At 44.1% G+C, this 20,276-nt stretch overlaps 1 protein-coding gene across 1 annotated transcript in view; it reads right to left on the bottom strand.

Moving 5' to 3' along the window:
- Positions 1–19,958, bottom strand: part of GRAP2 (GRB2 related adaptor protein 2) — a 60,415-nt gene extending 40,457 nt beyond the window's left edge. The window contains exon 1 of the mRNA XM_074983913.1: positions 19,852–19,958. The gene's annotated coding sequence lies outside the window, so the exon portion shown is untranslated. The remainder of the gene's footprint in view (positions 1–19,851) is intronic.
- Positions 19,959–20,276: the final 318 nt, after the last annotated feature.

Genomic DNA, 20,276 nt, shown 5'->3' with positions numbered 1-20,276 from the left:
CTAAAGGCATGGCAATGAGTTAGGGCAGTGGTTCTCCAAACTTTGTGGCATCACGCCTACTTTTTGATCTTTAAAAAAACCTCATGATTCCTCACCTCTTCTTTACCATCATCCAACTCTCCTTTTAACAAAAAGTTCAGTTCATACCCCTACATGTCAAAAGGCAAAAAAAAAAAAAATCACATTTTGTGGTACGAAATTTGAAATTAAAAAAAATTTTTATGGCAGTGGTCTCCAATCATTCAACAGCCAAGATCACTTTTTAAATGTCAGGGCAAGCCCCAAGATCCCACCCGTTTCTTGAGGCCCTGCCCTCTCCATTCTCCTCCTGTCCATCCTTTGCTATCCCCAGCCCTTATTCACTCTCACAGGGTTGAGACAGGCGGTCCAGGCTCTGGGGTGGGAATGAGGGATTTGGGTGTGGGAAGGGGTGAAAGGTGCAAGCTCTAGGAGGGAATTTGGATACAGGAAGAGGTGGAGAAGGGGCTGCTGGCTCAGGGAGGGGGCTCCAGGCTGGAGAGTGTTGGGGTCAGGTGGGGTGTTGGGGTCTGCAAAAAAAGGAGGTAGCAACGCCAGTGCAGGCTGTTTCTTGGGGCTGAGGGAATTGATGGGGAGGTCTGGTTACTTCACACCCTCCTGGAATTTCTTCGCACCCCCCAGTTTGGGAACCTAGGAGTTAGGGCTTGTCTACGCTAGAAAGTTAATTTGGATTAAGGGAGGGTGTGAATTTAAAGAGCAATAAGAATGTTCACACATGGAGTTATTCTGGAATATGCTGTAGGAGGGCTGTCACCCTGCTTCAGGAGGATAAAAGGTTAAACCCAGTTCTGGGAGAGGGCTGAGATATGGCACAAGCAGCTGAGGAGGCAATTAGCTGTCAATTAGGGGCCAGTTGGGGCTTAATAAACTGGGGCTTCAGGAGAGAAGACTCTTGTTCCAGCTGTGGTGCAGGAGGGATCTGGCTGCTAGGGAAGCTACAAAAGGTACCTGAGACAAAGTAGTGCTGGTGAAAAGCAGGCAGGGCTGGGTAACTCTAGCCTGATCTCATGCCCAGGGTGCAGAGCCTGAGACCAGGCCTGAGGATACTGGGGCTGCAGGAAGGCAGTCAGGACAGGAGAAGGCAGCAGGTCCACAACCCCTTGCCAATGATGAGTGGCCATTTCAGACTGTAGTTTGCCCCTGAGGTAAGGGGCTAGGTGACAACTGGCAGTGAGTCACTGAAGCAAGATGGGTATAGGGTATTGGGGGTTGCTATGAAGGGAAGACTCCAGAGTGTGAGACACTGCCAAAGGGCAGTGACAAGACTGAAAGGTACTGTGGTTGGAGAGGGATGTGGGTCTGAATGAGTCAGGGAGAACAAATATGTAATAGCGTGTGGGACACTAGCAGGGCGCTCTGCAGGCTGGATGGAGCTAATTCTGGAGTGACCAGCAGAAGGTGCCACATGAATGAATCATTGCATGGTTGCATACCTATTCAGGAATCACTCCATGTATAGATAAATTCTTAAGCCAGGGCAACTTCTGAAGATAGACAGGCCTTGGAGAGTCCACGATTCCTGTTCCCAGTGTGAACAGTGCTGTTGCAACCATCACAACAGCTAAGTGACCTGAAGCCTTGTCTTCAATCCATGTATAATATACAAAGAGGCTTGCTAATTTAACCTGTCTGTGCAAAAAGTGATCAGTTGCCGCTCTGCACCAGGGAACCACAAGATCTCCAGCTCTGGTTAATAGAATGCATGTGGCAAAGGAGGGAACTCTGCCTAGAGGGTGTGAATGAGTCATCTGACATTTCAGGTTGACTGAAGTCATTCTGCTACATTTATTTCTGATCTTGATTTTCTACCACATCTGCAGATTAAACAGAATGAGAAGAAGAAGACTGAAATTATCTGTTAGAATACATATGCAAGACACATAGGAGAGACCAACAAAGGCATGAAACGATGCATGTGTGAGATTAGAAGTGCACCTGTTTGTGTGGGATTGCCAGCGTGTGACTTTAGGGTTGCCTCTGGGTGTGTGAGCAACTGTTTCGTATGTATGTATGACTGAGCATGTCTGAGCCTGGGCATGCTTCTGCGAATTTGCTTAAAAGTCAGCTTCACACATGAGCTGATGAGCTGCATATGGGAATAAGCCAGTTGCAATGATCTGAGTGTGTATATCTGTGATGTGCCCTGTGTGGTTGCATGTGTAAGGACAGGCCTGAGAGACTTTGCATAAGAATTGGCCTGTGTGGGCTTATGTGCTCTGTGCATGCACATGGATGACTGTGAATGGGTGTGTGTATTACTCAGTCCAGGAATACAGGCATTATGGCCTGATGCTTAAAGATGCTTAAGTATCTAACTTGCATTGAAATCTGGGCGCAACTGAACTTTCAGGGGGAATTAACAGTATTTAAAGACTCCCCGGCAAAATATAAAGGACAGACTTTTCAAACCTAAGCTTAGGCTCCTAACTTCATATTTAGAATCCTAAATCAAAGAACCTTGATTTCCTGAGGAGCTTACCCCCTGCAGTTCACACTGATGTCCACTGAAGTGTGGGCATTCAAAACCTCTGAATAAAAGGGGCTTGATTTTCAGGTGCCTAAAGATGGGATTAGGACTCTAGCATGAGGCCCCAGGTTGAAATTCTGGCCAAAAAATTGAACGTGTGCCGATTTTAAAAAGGAGTCAGACAATGTGCACGTGAAGATTTTCTTGAGACGCTGCATAGGAAATAAATTCAATGAGTGGAGGAAGTGAGAGAAAAGATACTTATTTAAGTCCAATCAAAAGGTATGTCACAAGAAGAAGGAAAATATTATTGGGAAGAATAACTCATTGGTGGGGTCCCTGGGCCATCCATTGACTCATTCTCCAAGAGCTTAGAGCGCAGGCAGGTGGGCAGGGTAGAGGTGGTGAGGAGAAGGCAGAGCACTGACAGTTTACCTCAAGCTAGAAACAATCCCATCCATTTTTGCACAGAACTCAGAATGTATTTCTGCCTGCAGTAGTGGTTGCAGGGATGCTGGAACAGACATGAAATGTGCTGTACGAGCAAAGGGAAGCTGTCAGGATAGACTCTTGTTACTTTTAATATCTCCTAGTAACTAATCTCAGCACTGGATGTTAAAACTTAATTATCGTTAAAAGTCTTACTGTTTATTTTCACCAATCCTACAGTTTATTTAATCAGCATTTCATTAAGCCTGCTCAGTGAACTCGGCCTGGTTGTTTTTACTCTTGAGTATAATCATTTTTGCCCAGTGTTGCTGTTTGGGTTCACAGTGCTACAGGGGGATAGTTAAATCTAAAAATAGAAGGGTTTTGATTGAAATTAAGATATACATTCATGCCCTACCTACTGATATTACAATTCATAACCTCCCCTTTCCCCACATCTAACATTGGGTTTAATCTAAATTGACCGTATCCTATTGAATAAAGCTGGTAAAAGGACATGTTCTGTTCATGTTCAGAAAATCTAAAAACTATTTTATTTATTTGGGTGGCAGCAAGAACCAATAATTCATTGTTAGTGCAGACGAGCCAACAAGACTATGCTTGTATTGGCTTTGTAGAACAGATAAAGTGGAGTGAGATGTAAATCTGTTTCCAGTAGATTATCACAATTAGAGAAACGCACAGCCATATTAATAAGTCCAACAGGCACATAAGAACCTTAAAACAGTGGGAATTCTGTATTTCCATCATGCTGGTAATTAAACAGCGGAGTCTCCCCAGAGGGGAGCTTCACACGGCCGTATGCACCTTTCATGAGAACGGAGAGGCAACATGGGAGAGGTAAAATTGGAGGTGTGGATGGAAATGACCAACAGATTCACCCATAGGACAAATCCCAAGGACAAAGAAGGTCTGCTACTTTACCAGCAATAGCGTACTGTGACCCAGCAGTATGAATGCTCTGAGTATTATTGCATTTATAAAGGTAAGATTTCCATCACCCCTCCCCACAGCTCCCTCTATTATAGGAATAAAACCCATTTATTCTTGTTGTCTGTGTGTTCACAAGTGGGTATTTGCAACCTTAATTTTCAAGCCTTGTGTATATGAATTGCAGTAGAGCTTTTAGTTAGGTGATTATATACTATTTCTTAACTAATGCAAGAAAATATCACATTTTTTCTGTGGCTTATGTGTAGTATCTTCTGCTACTCTCTGTGCCAGGGTCCCCTCCAAACAACCTTCCCAATCAAAAAAACCCAAGAAAATAAATCACAGAATTAATGTGAAACTTGCAGCCCATTGCACTCTTGATTCTACTTTTGTGGTATTTCTCTAACCCTCCCCCTATGTTTGGCTTGTCTTTTTTTTTAGACAGCATGATCTTTGGAACATGGACTGTCCACTATTGCTGGAGTGTGCAAAGTGGGGCAGGGGACGCAACCCCCGGGGGGGGGGGGGACATTTTGTAAGGGGGGTGCAGTGCCATTAGCTCTTTCCTGCCCCCTGCATGGCTTCTGCTGCCTTGCTAGCCCTCTGATTTCTTCCATGCAGCCTCTGCCACTGCCGTTACCTTTAGAACATACCCGCCACCGCTGGGCCAGTCAGAATGTAGAGAGGCCCTGAATCAAGCAGTGAGGAAGCTGATGAGTTCCCAGCTTGGTAAGGTGCCTTCCTGGGGTCCTCCCCTTTCAGGGCACCCACCTGGAGTGCCCTAGTTCCTGGTTCCTGAGCATTCCACCCCTTTCCCAAGCATCCCACCCCCTTTTTGAGCGTCCCCCTTGCATCCATTCCTGTGGTCCTCCCACGGGTTGGTGGGGGGGGGGGGGGGGCTCCAGCTAATTGCAGGGCCGAAAAGTGAGGCCTGCCGTAAAAAATTTGCTCACCCCTGCACTGATGCATGGGGTTAGCTCAATGAACCAATGACAATTTACAATGGCTGAAGATTTGCCCCATGTTAGCTGAGAGCTGAGCACAATGGAGTCCCATTCTTGCTCAGTTTGTATGTGCTGCAGTAATAAAAGTAAGAGTCCCTGAATGTCAGTTACATATGAGCAACGAAGGGTCCTGTGGCACCTTATAGACTAACAGAAAAGTTTAGAGCATGAGCTTTCGTGAGTTAACTCACTTCTTCAGATGCTGGTCCTGGAAATCTGCAAGGCCAGGTATAAATAGGCCAGAGCAAGGCTGGGGATAACGAGGTTAGCTCAGTCAGGAAGGCTGAGTTGTATTGTCATCAGTAGATCTGGAGGTGTGAACTCCAAGAGAGTGGAAGCTGCTTTTGTATTTAGCCAGCCATTGACAGTCTTCGTTGAATCCTGAGCTGAGGGTATTGAATTTGCAGATGAATTGTAGCTCAGCAATTTGTCTTTGGAGTCTGGTCTTGAAATTTCTTTGCTGCAGGATAGCTACTTTTAAATCTGCTACTGTGTGTCCTGGGAGATTGAAGTGCTCTCCTATGGGTTTTTGTATATTGCCATTTCTGATGTCTGATTTGTGTGCATTTATTCTTTTACGTAGAGACTGTCCAGTTTGTCCGATGTATATGGCAGAGGGGCATTGCTGGCACGTGATGGCATAAATTACATTGGTAGATGTGCAGCTGAATGAACCCACGATGGTGTGGCTGATCTGGTTAGGTCCTGTAATGATGTTGCTGGTGTGTATATGTGGGCAGAGCTGGCAACGAGGTTTGTTGCATGGATGGGTCCCTGAGATAGAGTGACTGTGGTGCGGTGTATAGTTGCTTGTTAGGATTTGTTTTAGGTTGGCAGGTTGTCTGTGAGCAATGATAGGTCTGCCTCCCAAGGCCTGTGAAAGTGTGGGATCATTGTCCAGGATGGGTTGTATATCCTTGATGATGTGCTGTAGAGGTTTTAGCTGAGGACTGTAGGTGATGGCTAGTGGTGTTCTGTTGGTTTCTCTCTTGGGCTTGTCCTGTAGGAGGAGGCTTCGTGGCACACGTCTGGCTCTGTTGATTTGTTTTCTCACTTCCTCAGGTGGGTATTGCAGTCTCAAGAATGCTTGGTGCAGATCCTGTAGGTGTTTGTCTCTGTCGGAGGGGTTGGAACAAATGCGGTTATATTTATTCCAACCCCTCCGACAGAGACAAACACCTACAGGATCTGCACCAAGCATTCTTGAGACTGCAACACCCACCTGAGGAAGTGAGAAAACAAATCAACAGAGCCAGACGTGTGCCACGAAGCCTCCTGCTACAGGACAAGCCCAAGAGAGAAACCAACAGAACACCACTAGCCATCACCTACAGTCCTCAGCTAAAACCTCTACAGCACATCATCAAGGATCTACAACCCATCCTGGACAATGATCCCACACTTTCACAGGCCTTGGGAGGCAGGCCTATCATTGCTCACAGACAACCTGCCAACCTAAAACAAATCCTAACAAGCAACTATACACCGCACCACAGTCACTCTATCTCAGGGACCCATCCATGCAACAAACCTCGTTGCCAGCTCTGCCCACATATACACACCAGCAACATCATTACAGGACCTAACCAGATCAGCCACACCATCATGGGTTCATTCAGCTGCACATCTACCAATGTAATTTATGCCATCACGTGCCAGCAATGCCCCTCTGCCATATACATCGGACAAACTGGACAGTCTCTACGTAAAAGAATAAATGCACACAAATCAGACATCAGAAATGGCAATATACAAAAACCCGTAGGAGAGCACTTCAATCTCCCAGGACACACAGTAGCAGATTTAAAAGTAGCTATCCTGCAGCAAAGAAATTTCAAGACCAGACTCCAAAGACAAATTGCTGAGCTACAATTCATCTGCAAATTCAATACCCTCAGCTCAGGATTCAACAAAGACTGTCAATGGCTGGCTAAATACAAAAGCAGCTTCCACTCTCTTGGAGTTCACACCTCCAGATCTACTGATGACAATACAACTCAGCCTTCCTGACTGAGCTAACCTCGTTATCCCCAGCCTTGCTCTGGCCTATTTATACCTGGCCTTGCAGATTTCCAGGACCAGCATCTGAAGAAGTGAGTTAACTCACGAAAGCTCATGCTCTAAACTTTTCTGTTAGTCTATAAGGTGCCACAGGACCCTTCGTTGCTGCTACAGATCCAGACTAACACGGCTACCCCTCTGATACTTGAGTTACATATGAGATATGCAATAAATGAGGCAAGTGTTCTGTTCAGTGTGCGCCTTATAAGATACAAGTTACAAGACTAAAAAAACTTGTAGGAAGATTATATTGTATTATTTGAGAACTAGCCTTGAAAGATATAGTTGCATTCTATTATACAGCATATGAGCAAGAGTCTAAAGGGGTCAGCAACTCCCAGCACATGTGCCAAGAGTGGCACGTCAGCTGATTCTCACTGGCGTGTGAGGTGGGAGCTCAGTCCTGCCCCTCCTCCCCCATGCAGCTAGGAGCTTGCTCAAAGCCATGCTGCCTGTGGATTAACAAAAGACCAGCTAATTCTACCAACTATCACCTAAATGGTAAAGCTCTGCATCTTCATTTATGAAAGAAGCTGTTGTAAATAGGACTGTTAGTGACTGTAAAAAGTGTCACCAGCACTTAGACCTTACACAGAGGTCAAAAGGTCAAATTTCAGCATGCTACCTTGGAAAGGTTTCTGACCCTTGAGCTAAAGTTTTGGTTACCATTTCCTGATGTTTGCTTGGGCTTAACCCTCTTTTCATATAATTTTTTTAAATGGAATTTCTTCTGAATTTTTGAAAGAAAAAAAGGAAATTCCAGCATGGGAAACTATTTGATTAGACTCCACCAGATGGCCCTATTTCATCTGCCTTACAAAGTCTGCAGAAAAGAGGCTCCAGAGCTGCAAACTGTAGTAGCTGAGCAGCCTATGCCTGCTAAGATGCATTGCAATTGTGGTAAGGGCTCTGCAGCAAGTTAGTTGCCCATGATGCTATGAAGAAGAGCTCTATGTAAGCGCAAAAGTTTGTTTCTTCCACAAACAGAAGTTGGTCCAATAAAAGATATTATTCTCTCACTCTGTTGCTCTAATATCATGGGACCAATGTAGCTACAACGCCACTGCAAACAAGGGGCTCTCTGAACAAACTAGCAGTGAGTCTTAGAAATGCTGCTTGGTTGAAATTCATCCTTCTGTACAGAACATGGACCATTTAAGTAACATTTAGTGGTACTTCAGTGGCTCCTACCACCAGAGTAAGTTTCATCTAAAAGAAATACTCTTACTGGAAGATCGATGGGGAGGCCATTGATCTTCTAGGTTTTGATTTAATGGATGAAGTGGGGCCACACTAAACCGAATGATCAGGGCTCCACCACTGACCCTGGTGTGCCTTGCAGTCATGAGGAGTAAGGGAAATCAACAGGAGAGTTTCTCTGCTGACTTCCTGCTGTGGGGACAGCTGGAAAAATTGATTTAGTATATGTCGACTTCAGTTATGCAATTCATGTAGCTGGAGCTGAGCATCTTAAATTGGTTTGTTTTTTCCTTGTAGTGTAGACCTGGCCTAAAAACATCCAAAGTATTGCATGTCTGCATCTAGAAGGGAAAAATAACCCCTCCTCCTCTTGCTATACATGGCTCTCTAGTCTCCTTTTTCTTAATATTTCTTCCACCTTCACCTAATCCATCTGCCACAACATGTGGAAAAGTGCAATGGTCAGTTTCAATGTCATTTTTAAAATCTGAAGCTATTTCAAATTAGTTTGATAAGGGAATCTGTGCACAGGCCCACTGACAGGAAGGCCAAGAGAGCAGTTGCCTTCAGGCCCAGAGTTTCAAAGGGGTCAAAGTAGCAGTGGCAGGTGGCTGGAGCCTTTTAATAGCTGCAACAACACCTTTTCATTCAAAAACAGTGTCTATGCAGACACACTACAGCTACGTCTACACATGAAACCTACATCGAATAGCTTATTTCGATGTAGCAACATCGAAATAGGCTATTTCGATGAATAACGTCTACACGTCCTCCAGGGCTGGCAATGTTGACGTTCAACATCGACGTTGCGCAGCACCACATTGAAATAGGCACTACGAGGGAACGTTTACACGCCAAAGTAGCACACATCGAAATAAGGGTGCCAGGCACAGCTGCAGACAGGGTCACAGGGCGGACTCAACAGCAAGCCGCTCCCTTAAAGGGCCCCTCCCAGACACAGTTGCACTAAACAACACAAGATCCACAGAGCCAACAACTGGTTGCAGACCCTGTGCATGCAGCATGGATCCCCAGCTGCAGCAGCAGCAGCCAGAAGCCCTGGGCTAAGGGCTGCTGCCCACGGTGACCATAGAGCCCCGCAGGGGCTGGAGAGAGCGTCTCTCAACCCCTCAGCTGATGGCCACCATGGCGGACCCCGCTATTTCGATGTTGCGGGACGCGGATCGTCTACACGTGCCCTACTTTGACGTTCAACTTCGAAGTAGGGCGCTATTCCCATCCCCTCATGGGGTTAGCGGCTTCGACGTCTCGCCGCCTAATGGCGATGTTAACATCGAAATAGCGCCCAACACGTGTAGCCATGTCGGGCGCTATTTCGAAGTTAGTGCCGCTACTTCGAAGTAGCGTGCACATGTAGACACGGCTTACCAGTCCTAGGCTACGTCTACACGTGCCCCAAACTTCGAAATGGCCATGCAAATGGCCATTTCGAAGTTTACTAATGAAGCGCTGAAATGCATATTCAGCGCTTCATTAGCATGCGGGCGGCAGCGGCGCTTTGAAATTGATGCTTCTTGCTGCCGCACGGCGCGTCCAGACGGGGCTCCTTTTCGAAAGGACACCACCTTCTTCGAAGTCCCCTTATTCCCATCAGCTCATGGGAATAAGGGGACTTGGAAGTAGGCGGGGCCCTTTCGAAAAGGAGCCCGGTTGGGACGGGCCGCGCGGCAGCGAGGCGCGTCAATTTCGAAGCGCCGCTGCCACCCGCATGCTAACGAAGCGCTGAATATGCATTTCAGCGCTTCATTAGTAAAGTTCGAAATGGCCATTTGCATGGCCATTTCGAAGTTTGGGGCACGTGTAGACACGGCCTGTGTGTGTTAGTGTGGAGCTGGTGTGGAGCATCCTCACCCACTTTTCCTCCTAAGCCTCACTGAGGAATGGAGGAGGAGGGCTGGGCTACAAAATGGGGAGTGGGGCATGACACTTGAGGTTTTTGAGGTGGGAACCTTTTAATTGTGCCCCGCCCCTACCAGGAGTTGGTTCTGTCTTCCTGCTTCTCTGGCCGGCTTAGAAGTTTTGCTCACTTTTCTGGGGTGGATGGGGGGCTGCTGCTGCTGCTTCCTTAATGTGAGGCAGGTGGGTGGGTGCAGAAGAGATAACTCGTACTGAGATCAGCTCTCCCAGGAGTCTCCTAGGGAAATGAGTCACAGTGGGTGATGTCTGGCTGAATGGCTGGAACACCTTCATTCAAAAGAGGCACTGTGGCTTAACCATGTAAAAGAAGCAGTGATTGATAAAAAGGCATCTTTTAAAAAGTGGGAGTCAGATCTTAATGAGGAAAATAGAAAGGTGCATAAACACTGCCAAATAAAGTGTAAAAATTTAATAAGAAAAGCCAAGTTTGAAGGAGTTTGAAGAACAGCTCGCAAAAAACTCAAAAAGCAACAACAAAATATTTAAGTACGTCAGAAGCAGGGAGCCTGCTGAACAACCAGTGGACCCCCTAGACTATTGAGATAAAAAAGAAGCACTCAAAGACTGTCAAGTCATTGTGGAGAAACTACATTAATTCTTTGCTTCGGTCTTCACAGCTAAGGGTGTTAGGAAGATTCCCAAACCTGAGCTGTCCTTTGTTAGTGACAAATCTGAGGAATTGTCCAAAACTGAGGTGTCCAAGAGGCAGTTTTGGAATAAACTGACAAACTTAACAGTAACAAGTCCCCAGGACCAGATGGCATTCACCCAAGAATTCTGGAAGAACTCAAATGTGAAATTGCAAAACTATTAACTGTGGTTGTAACCTGTCTTCTAAATCAGCTTCTGTGCCTAATGATGGGAAGATAGCTAATGTAATGCCAATATTTAACAAGGGCTGTAGAGGCAATCCCAGCATTTACAGACCAGTAAGTCTAATGTCAGTACTGGGCAAGCTAGTTGTAACCATAGCAAAGAATAAAATTGTCAGACACATAGAAGAACATAATATGTTGTGCAACAGTCAACATGGTTTCTGAAAGGGAAATCATGTCTTACTAATCTTTTAGAGTTCTTTGAAGGGGTCAACAAACATGTGGACAACGGGACTCCACTAGATACAATGTCCTTAGATTTCCAGAAAGCCTTTGACAAGGTCCTTTTCCCAAGGCTCTTACGTAAATTACGTTGTCATGGGGTAGAAGGGAAGATCCCTTCATGGACAGAGAATTGCCTCAAAGACAGGTAACAAAGGGTAGGAATAAATGGTAAATTTTCAGAATGGAGAGGGGTAACTAGTGGCGTTCCCCAAGGGTCAGTCCTCATACCAATTCTATTCAACTTATTCATAAATGATCTGGAGAAGGGGGTAAACTGTGAGGTGATGAATTTAGCAGATGATACTAAACTGTTCAGACTGGTTAAGACCAAAGCAGATTGTGAAGAACTTCAAAAGGATCTCACAAAACTGAGTAATTGGGCAACAAAATGGCAAATTAAATTCAATGTGGATAAGTGTAAAGTAATGCACACTGGAAAAAAATAACCCTAACTATACCTACACTATGATGGGAGGCTAATTTTGCTACAACTAATCAGGAGCTAGATCTTGGAGTCATTGTGGATGGTTCTCTGGAAACATCCGTGCAGTGTGCAGCGGCAGTCAAAAAACCAAACAGGATGTTAGGGATGATTAAAAAAGGGATAGAGAATAAGACAGAGAGTATCTTATTGCTCTTATATAAAACCATGATACACCCACATCTTGAATACTGCGTACCGATGTGGTCATCTCATCTCAAAAAAGATATATTTCCATTAGAAAAGGTTCAGAAAAGGGCCACTAAAATGATTAGGGGTTTGGAACAGGTTTGCTATGAAGAGAGATTAAAGAAACTAGGACTCTTCATCTTAGAAAATAGCAGACTAAGAGGAAACTAAGCAGGGATATGATAGAGGTATATAAAATTGTGAGTGGTGTGGAGAAAGTGAACAAGGAAAAATTATTTACTTGTTCCCATAATATAAGAACTAGGGGCCACCAAATTAAATTAATGGGCAGCAGGTTTAAAACAAACAAAGGGAAATTCTTCTTCACACAGTGCACAATAAAATGTGGACCTCCTTGCCAGAGGATGCTGTGAAGGCTAGGACTATAACAGGGTTTATAAAAGATCTAGATAAAGTCATGGAGGTTAAGTCCATTAATGGCTATTAGCCAGGATGGATAAGGAATTGTGTTCCCTAGCCTCTGTTTGTCAGAGACTGGAGATGGATTGCAAGAGAGAGATCATTACCTGTTTTGTTAATTCCCTCTGGGCCACCTGGTAATGGCCACTGTTGGCAGATAGGATACTAGGCTAGATGGACCTTTGGTCTGACCCAGTATGGCCATTCTTGTGTAATTTTTGGTGATCTAGCCATACCCTCAGTTTTTCTTATGTTCTCATTATGAGTTGTACTTGTTAATATGCTGAAATTTCTCAGGTCAGGGGGCCTAGTTAAAGCTCCCTTACCTAAGAAATATTTGAGTACTGTGTTATTCTTGCATCAATATTAGGAATAAGGATTTTTCTTTGCTCCCATCTTAACCTGTAAACCTTCTTCATTCTCTGGAAGGATGAGTTGTGATTGTTGTGACTTGCAGTTTCAATGAGGCACTTAAACTCAGGAATTTAGTAGGAATATAGGCTCTGCCCTATCCCCCCATCTCCTCTGCAGTGTTTCACCCCATCTTGGTGCAATGCACTTTTTATTTTTTATAAATGTGTAATACGTTTTAAGATTTTTGTCTTTTTATAATTTTCAAAGTTGTGGGAAATTATGGAGGGAGGGCTGTTAATTTTTAATGACAAAGTTGAGATGCAAAGAGTTCAAGCTTTAAAGCTGTTAAAACACAGAGAAACAAGGTGGGTGAGGTAATATCTTTTCTATTTTGAAACAGCTTTGGTTGGTGAGAGATTAGCCCTTTTGAGCTTCACAGACCAGGAGAAGAGCTCTGAGGTGTTCCAAAGGTTGTCTCTCTCATCAGCCACATTTAGTGAAAATCAAAGATATTATTTCGGGCACTTTGTGGTGCTCATTGAGGCACCAATATGAATACAACAAAACAGCAAAAATCCACTATATCACATGTCAAGATATACAAAATAAATATCGTATTACCAGGCATGATTTGTTGATTTTACTATTAATTCACTCGTCCATTTGTTACAAGCCCAGTTCAGAAGTTTATATAATTGAATTTTAACTCTAACAAGTTCTCAAGCTGCATTTTTCTTACTTTTCCTGTCTGTAGATAATTTAACTATTGCTGATGGAAGTATTTCAGGATTGCTGTGTACTGTGAAGTCAGCTAATTTCTAAATTATTTGGAACCCCCCCCAAACCCTAGATATTTCAAGTGCCTAAGTATCCCCTGGAATGACAGTTAAGGTTGCCTTCTCCAGCCCCACCACAATCTGAAGCCAGGAGTGGTCAGAGGACTGCAGGAAGGCCGTGGGAAAGATGCAGCCCCCATCTATAGCATGGAGCTCGCCACAAGCTGCAGGCTAAGCACTAGGCATAGGGGGCAAGTGCTGCTGCCGCAACGGAGCTGCCAGTGCTTCTTCATAGCAGTACAAACTGTGGACAAAGAAGCTGTTGGTGGGCAAGCGATCCCCCCTCAGATATTTTTTGCCCACTGTTTCATTTCACAATCTGATGCCATTCAAAAACAGCAGCCTGCCTTGTGTGTGTCAGATCTGGTGGCAAATATTTAATTCGGGGTGGGGAACCTTTTTTGGGTTAGGGGCCACAGTCCAGGGTCAGATACAAGTGAGAAGCAAAAACAAAACCCAAAGCAAACAGAACTCTCACTAATGTGGCCCCCAGCTGAGAAGAAGAAATACATTCCCCTCACACACTAGAGCTTTGGAGGGCCCAGGTTAGTAGATTTTGTATGCTCTAGTGCCATGTGGGGAATGGCAAGAGGTTGATGCTCCAGCATGGGCTCCCCAATGCTGGGAGGAAGCCCTGAGGCTTGTGGAGCAGACCTCGGCAAGCCAGGGGCTGCCTCCAGCCCCCCGGCCTTAGGTTCCTCACCCCTGATTTAAGATAAACTCCATTTCCCACGTAGCTCTTAAAGGACTTTGACAAATCCCTTTGCAAGGCGGGGAGACAATAGCCCTGTAATCAGTGGAGCAAGGGACTGAGCACCTTCCATGGGAAATGGGAGGTGGGGGGCCACCATGTCCAGGGTGTGGTGGGCAGAGGCACCAAAATGCCAGTTTGTCCGGGCACCATTTTCCCTAAGGCTTGACTTTGATAATTCTGAAAATCAGCTGCTTCTAAGGTTGAACAAGCATTTTTGTAATTAAGCTTTGCAATGCTAAAATGCATATTTGTGAATGTGGATGAAATAAATGCATTTCTGTATTTTGACTCCTCTATTTAATTTGGTCACTCTTTAGCTTTATAAATGAAGGCTACAACTAGTTAAAGTCCAGATTCGAAATATAAATGCATAGTATCAAAACAAAAAAGCAGTAAAGTAGCACTTTAAAGACTAACAAAATGCTACTTTACTGCTTTTTGTTTTGATAGTATATAGACTTGCACGGCTCTCTCTCTGTTACTATAAATGCATAGTAAGTGTGTATATAACACACACACAAACCATATATACATACACACATAAGCATGTAAATGTGTGTGTGTATATATACACATTAGGTAATGAGTGTGTGTATATATGAAAAAATAATGGAGCCCTGTGATAATTCAGGTGGTTCACCAGATGCTTTAGGATTGCTACATTTTACTCCTGTATACTTGAGTACTCTAAGATGTGACAACTTTGTACTTTTACCCAAGTCGTTTTCCAGAAGGATACTTTGACTTTTACTTAAAAACATTTTTTGCGACGTAACTGTACTTTTACCCAAGTAAATTTTGGGGTAATTCTTCCACCACAGGTCAGGCCCTGCCCCTTCTGCCTTGGTCCCACTCCTTCTGGCCTGCAGAGCCAGGCCCCTCTTCCTTTTTGCCCCAGGACCCACAGGGGCTGTCAGCCCTGCTCTCTGTTCAGCACCTGTCAAAGCCAAAATCTCCAACAGTGGTCATTGCCTTTGGGTACCATATATCTGAGTTGGGCACCGCCATTCGAGGTCACCAGTGGGAGCAGTACGTGCTCAGCACCTCCGATATTCAGCCCCCATGTTTGAGGCTGGTCACCGAAATGTGAGACACCCCAAATCAGTGGCCAATTTTGAAAATGTGGGCTCAGCTGTTGCTGACACTGAGTCAGAAAACATGCTTGTAAAAAATCCCTTTCTGCCCCAAAGCTAAAGAAACAATTTGAAATAAAAATGCACAGGCATTTAACTGGGCTGATATAACAATCAATCATAAATACAGTAATAATAGAAAATAATCTTTCATCTCAACAGGCCTTTAAGCATTTTTACAAATTGTGGATTACACTCAAGTCCTACATATTTTTTGGCACGGATAGGCTGCAAACTCAGACAGCAGTGGTGGAGGCCTTTTTCTTGTCATAGTCCAACATGGAACAGTATCCTCCCGATACCTCTTATGCAAGATTATTCCTGCTAAGGTTACACTGACCAAGCTGGAGAGCAGCTAGAATAGGAAGCATTCATGTTACATGTTGGCCACATCCCCGGACTAATCCCTCCACCTCAGAACAGCCTCTATGGGGCAGCAAGTGACTGACAGAGCATCAGTGTTATTCTCCATGAGAACCTATTTCCCCCCTCTGTGCACATGTCATTTGACCTGTCCATGAAAACCATCCTGTTCTGGGATGGAACACAGCAGCTCTTTAGTAGCATACGGCAGTATAAGAGCAGAAGTAACAAATGCTCATATAGAACTTTAGCTACCTTGTATGCAATTACTTAAATTGAAAGTGGGCCAGGAAAATGGATTAATGATTGTATCCTTATGTGCAGGGCTAAGGAATATTTGATAATCCTAAGCAAGAAAGATGTTGGGGCATTCGGTCCAGGAGATGACTTGGAGGAAAATGTGCTACCTATTGCAAATCCTTAACACCATTTCTTGACGTGCTGGCATTTCCTTGGACATTTCCTCATTCAGGGACTAACCAGCTCTTACCTGATGAACTCACAATGGACTTATTGAGCTAAAGCTTTGATTACCACCATGGTACTTCTCCAAATATCCCCGTAAGTCTCTGGAAAATGCGTAAACCTATAACAGCTCTTCAACCATGTGGAGGCAGTGGGAATTCAGCCACAGACGACATCCCTAGCAACTATTATTGGGCTTGGCAGAATTTATTTTTTCTTTTTCTCTAAGTTTGACAAGTTTTTTAAACAATCCCCATTTTTGTTTATTTTTACACGCACACTTGTGGTAGGTAGGGTTGGGGTTAGGGCAGTGCTAACAGCAGGGCTGCTAAGGGGCCTGGGACACAGGGGTGTAAGGTGTAGGGGAGGCACAGCTATACAGCCCTATGAGCATGAAACGAAGGTTTTCAAATTATAGTGGAGCTCAGGCATTCTGGTCATTTCCTCTCATCTCAGAATATTTTGTAGAATTGAGTTGTAATTTCATTGCCTTCATAATTTGGCCATTCTTAACAAACCTGGTCCTCGGAAGTTAATTGCCTCTAGTTAGATGATGGTTAAATGGCACACAGTGTGGGCCTCTACTCTGCAAAGTAACTTTAAAAAGTTTGCCCCCTTCCCCATACTCAGACTCTTTCAAAAACATCTCAGGCTCATTTTTTTTTAGAAGTATAAATTCTTCTAGAATTCTTCTTCTAGAAAGCAGTGCCTACAGTGCCTCTGCTTCAAAGCCAAGGAGCTGGGCTAAAATCATAGCAAAATTATGCATCCCCCACCTGGCAGGTACTTATCTGCTGTAATTGAGAACACAGCAATAGCTGTACCAGAACAGACATCGGTCCCTCTAACCTGGAAACCCATCTCCATCAGTTACCAGAACCAGAAGTATATGAAAAAGGTTCCGAACACTGGAATCTCTGCTAGCTTTATCATGGGAGATCAGTTTATAAATTACACAGGGGAACAGCCTTTGTAAGCTTTAGTCTAGTTAGTGTCACCACAGGTTCTAGCTATATTCGCATATATGTCTAATACATTTAAAATACTTATTTGAAAGTACTGATATAAAATGTAAAACAAGGCAGTATTGTCTTGTGGTTAAAGAACAAGATCAGGAGTCAAGGCACTTCATTATGTTCCCACCCTGGCTACTGAGTTGCTGCATGTCCTTAGACAAGCCATTTCACTGGTATCTGCCTCAGTTTCCTCATTTGTGAAACCGGAGTATTAATATTTATACTCCTTTGTCAAGCACTGGGAGATTTTAGGATAAAAAAGCGTACATGGTGAGTACAAAGCATTGTTATAATATAGCCTCCACTGGGATGAAGGGGTAAGGGTAATGCAAGCACTAGCTTATGAGGACTGATGAAAAATTAAGCTGGCTGAGCAAAGAAGTTTCCTTTTTATAGCTCTGAAATGTGCTGCAAAATTAAAGATTCTGAAAGAAAGCAAGGGATTTGTGGGGCTGCATATAAATTCATTGGACTGTGTCTGTGGCCGTGCACAGTCTGTCAATCAAGCAAATGATGATGATTATGCTCTACATGCCATTTTAATCAGCTAAAAGTGGGCTCCCATGTTATTTTTTTCTAAAACAACAACCAAAGCCTGGAGAGAAGGAAATATGGGAGAGGAGGACAGTAGTCTTAACTCAGTTAAAAATATCCCAAAATATCAAGAATAGCTAATACTATGTGAATGCCAACACATTTGGCACTGTTCGGGCCATTGCAGCTAGCTTTCAGTGATTACATATGTCAGACATGGACTATGAGGATAGATAGATAAAATCAATGCTTGGATGTGAATCACATGCATCTAAGTCAGTGGGAAAATTCAAGGAAAGGAATGGGAAGAAGAGAAGGAGGATTATTTTCATTCTGTGTGGAAATAACAAAAGAGTTAGAATACACTGCCTCCAGCTAACAGTGGAACAAAAGAAGACAAAGCAGCTGGCTTGGGGGAAAAAGACATTCATACTCTGAATAAAGAGAAAAAAACAAAACAGCAAGACAGAAAACTGAGGGAGTCCTGGACACCGGGAGATATATAAACCTTTGGCTTGGCAGAGATATACTTTTTATTTTATATAGTGGTGTCCCTCAAACAGAATCATTTTATGGAGTAGAGGGCTTGTAGATAAAACGCTGTTAGATTTGGAGTGATTATGGTCTGTCTAGAATCCCCATCCAAATCCTTCATATTTTGCTACTTAAGCAAATGCTGGTAACATTCAGTTGTATGCAATGTTGTTGGTGCCAGGATATTAGGGAGACAAGGTGGGTGAGGTAATATCTTTTATTGGACCAACTTCTGTTTGTGAGAGAGACAAACTTTCAAGCTTACACAGACCTGAAGAAGAGCAATAGAAGTTGATCCAGTTAAAGGTACCTCACCCACTTCATCTCTCTAGTAAGACACAGTGACTAACACTATGATACAAGACGTCTGTTCTTCTGTGCGCCCACAAACTACCTAAAGCCCCTCATCTGGTATGACTGCCAAGGCCGGATTGAAGAAAAGTAGAAACATAAATTAAAATCAGTGTAAATGAAAACTTCAGGTCTTCTTTAGAGGGTCAGAGTCAAGCTTTGCTTTTCTGGCCCTCTATTGTAATAAGGAATGTGCTTTCTTAGCCCCTGCTCCATTTTGTCTTTATCCCACACTATTCATTTACCAGCAGTCTGTCCAATAGGGAAACAGTCCTTTCCAGACACACGTAAATAAGAAAATTACTGCCACCCTTAGTGCTGAAAGACAGTCTGGAATTTTTGCTAATTAACTTTTCTTCTGATGGGAGATGCTGGATTAAAGTTTGGAGGCTGAAGGCCTCCTGCTGTTTCCACAATGGACATCACACATGGGCAAAGTGATATGAACTTTCTCCTCCCCACACTACCACCACCAAAAGCCTCAACCCTGCCCTGGAGGGACAGCATGTGTTAATAAACACAATAGGTAGCACTGACAGCACTCTGAATCTCCCAAGTGCTTTACAAAGATTGACTAATGAATCAGGAGCAAAAGTTGGGGTGCATTTTGAGGGCCAATTCATGCCTTGACTTCTTTGCTGAGATGGCCCCCATTGTCAGTAATGATGTGATGTAAGAACGGGAGTAGGAGCTCCCCAGTTTATGTTGCACAGGATACTAAAAAGAATGGGCATTCTATTTTTGGGGAGCAGTTCAGGAAGGAGTGTCAAAACTCTGGATGCCGGAGGCATCAAGCTCATGGGGAGCCCTGGGCCACCCGGGATGCTCCAGTATAGTGTTTTGTAAAGAACAGTTGTTTGAGCTGCCTTAAAAGGCTATCAATAAAACAACTATTGAGCCTCTGTGGAAGCTAGATGGTGTCTTATCATAGCGCTGACGGAAGAATAGTGCAGGTTTTTTTTTTCCTTCTGATTAAAAGGAAATCTTCTGCCTGCATGTTCCAACACTCTCCACAAATGTATGCAACAGTTTTGAACACGTTCCCATCCCTTTCCAAACTGGCAGGGGTTGAGGTCTGATGGAAGTGTGGCAGAACTGCAAACAAACTGAATCTTGGGCCTTGCTGCTGGGGTGTCATTGGTATAAGCTGGCAGAGGGCCCTGGACTGGTTTGGATTGGCATTGTCTATTGTTAAAGAATTGAAAGCAAATGTTGTCATAGTCACATACCTTTGAGAGCAGGGCAGGCTGAGAAAGTGGCTTGGCTTGGCTTCTAGTTGTTGTACTCCACGCTTGCAGATGCTAAGAGGAAATAAAATGATATTGAACAGCCTGCATTTCATAACAATACAACCAGCCTGTTCTTGTCTTCAGCCAAAGCAGGGCAGATGTTTGGGGAGCCATTCGGGACCACACAAACCCTTTACCCCCTGCATTCTCCTCTCTTCACCATGAAATTCAGCCAATCAGGCAGTCATGTGCAAACCACAAACCACGCAGGAACTCACAGACACGACAGCTCAGAGCCCTGGGCGTGGAGTGTAGTTAACTGAGTGTGGTTTTGTTTTTTTCACTGCCAGCGCTAAACGGATATCATGGGAGTTTTAGTGAATGCTGTTGCAGTCCTGTGCTCTGGCCGCGTTTAATGTATTGTC

Source organism: Carettochelys insculpta, chromosome 1 (assembly GCF_033958435.1).
Source record: "Carettochelys insculpta isolate YL-2023 chromosome 1, ASM3395843v1, whole genome shotgun sequence".
In the NCBI taxonomy this organism is placed as follows: domain Eukaryota; kingdom Metazoa; phylum Chordata; order Testudines; family Carettochelyidae; genus Carettochelys; species Carettochelys insculpta.
This window is presented reverse-complemented; position numbering and strand designations above follow the sequence as displayed.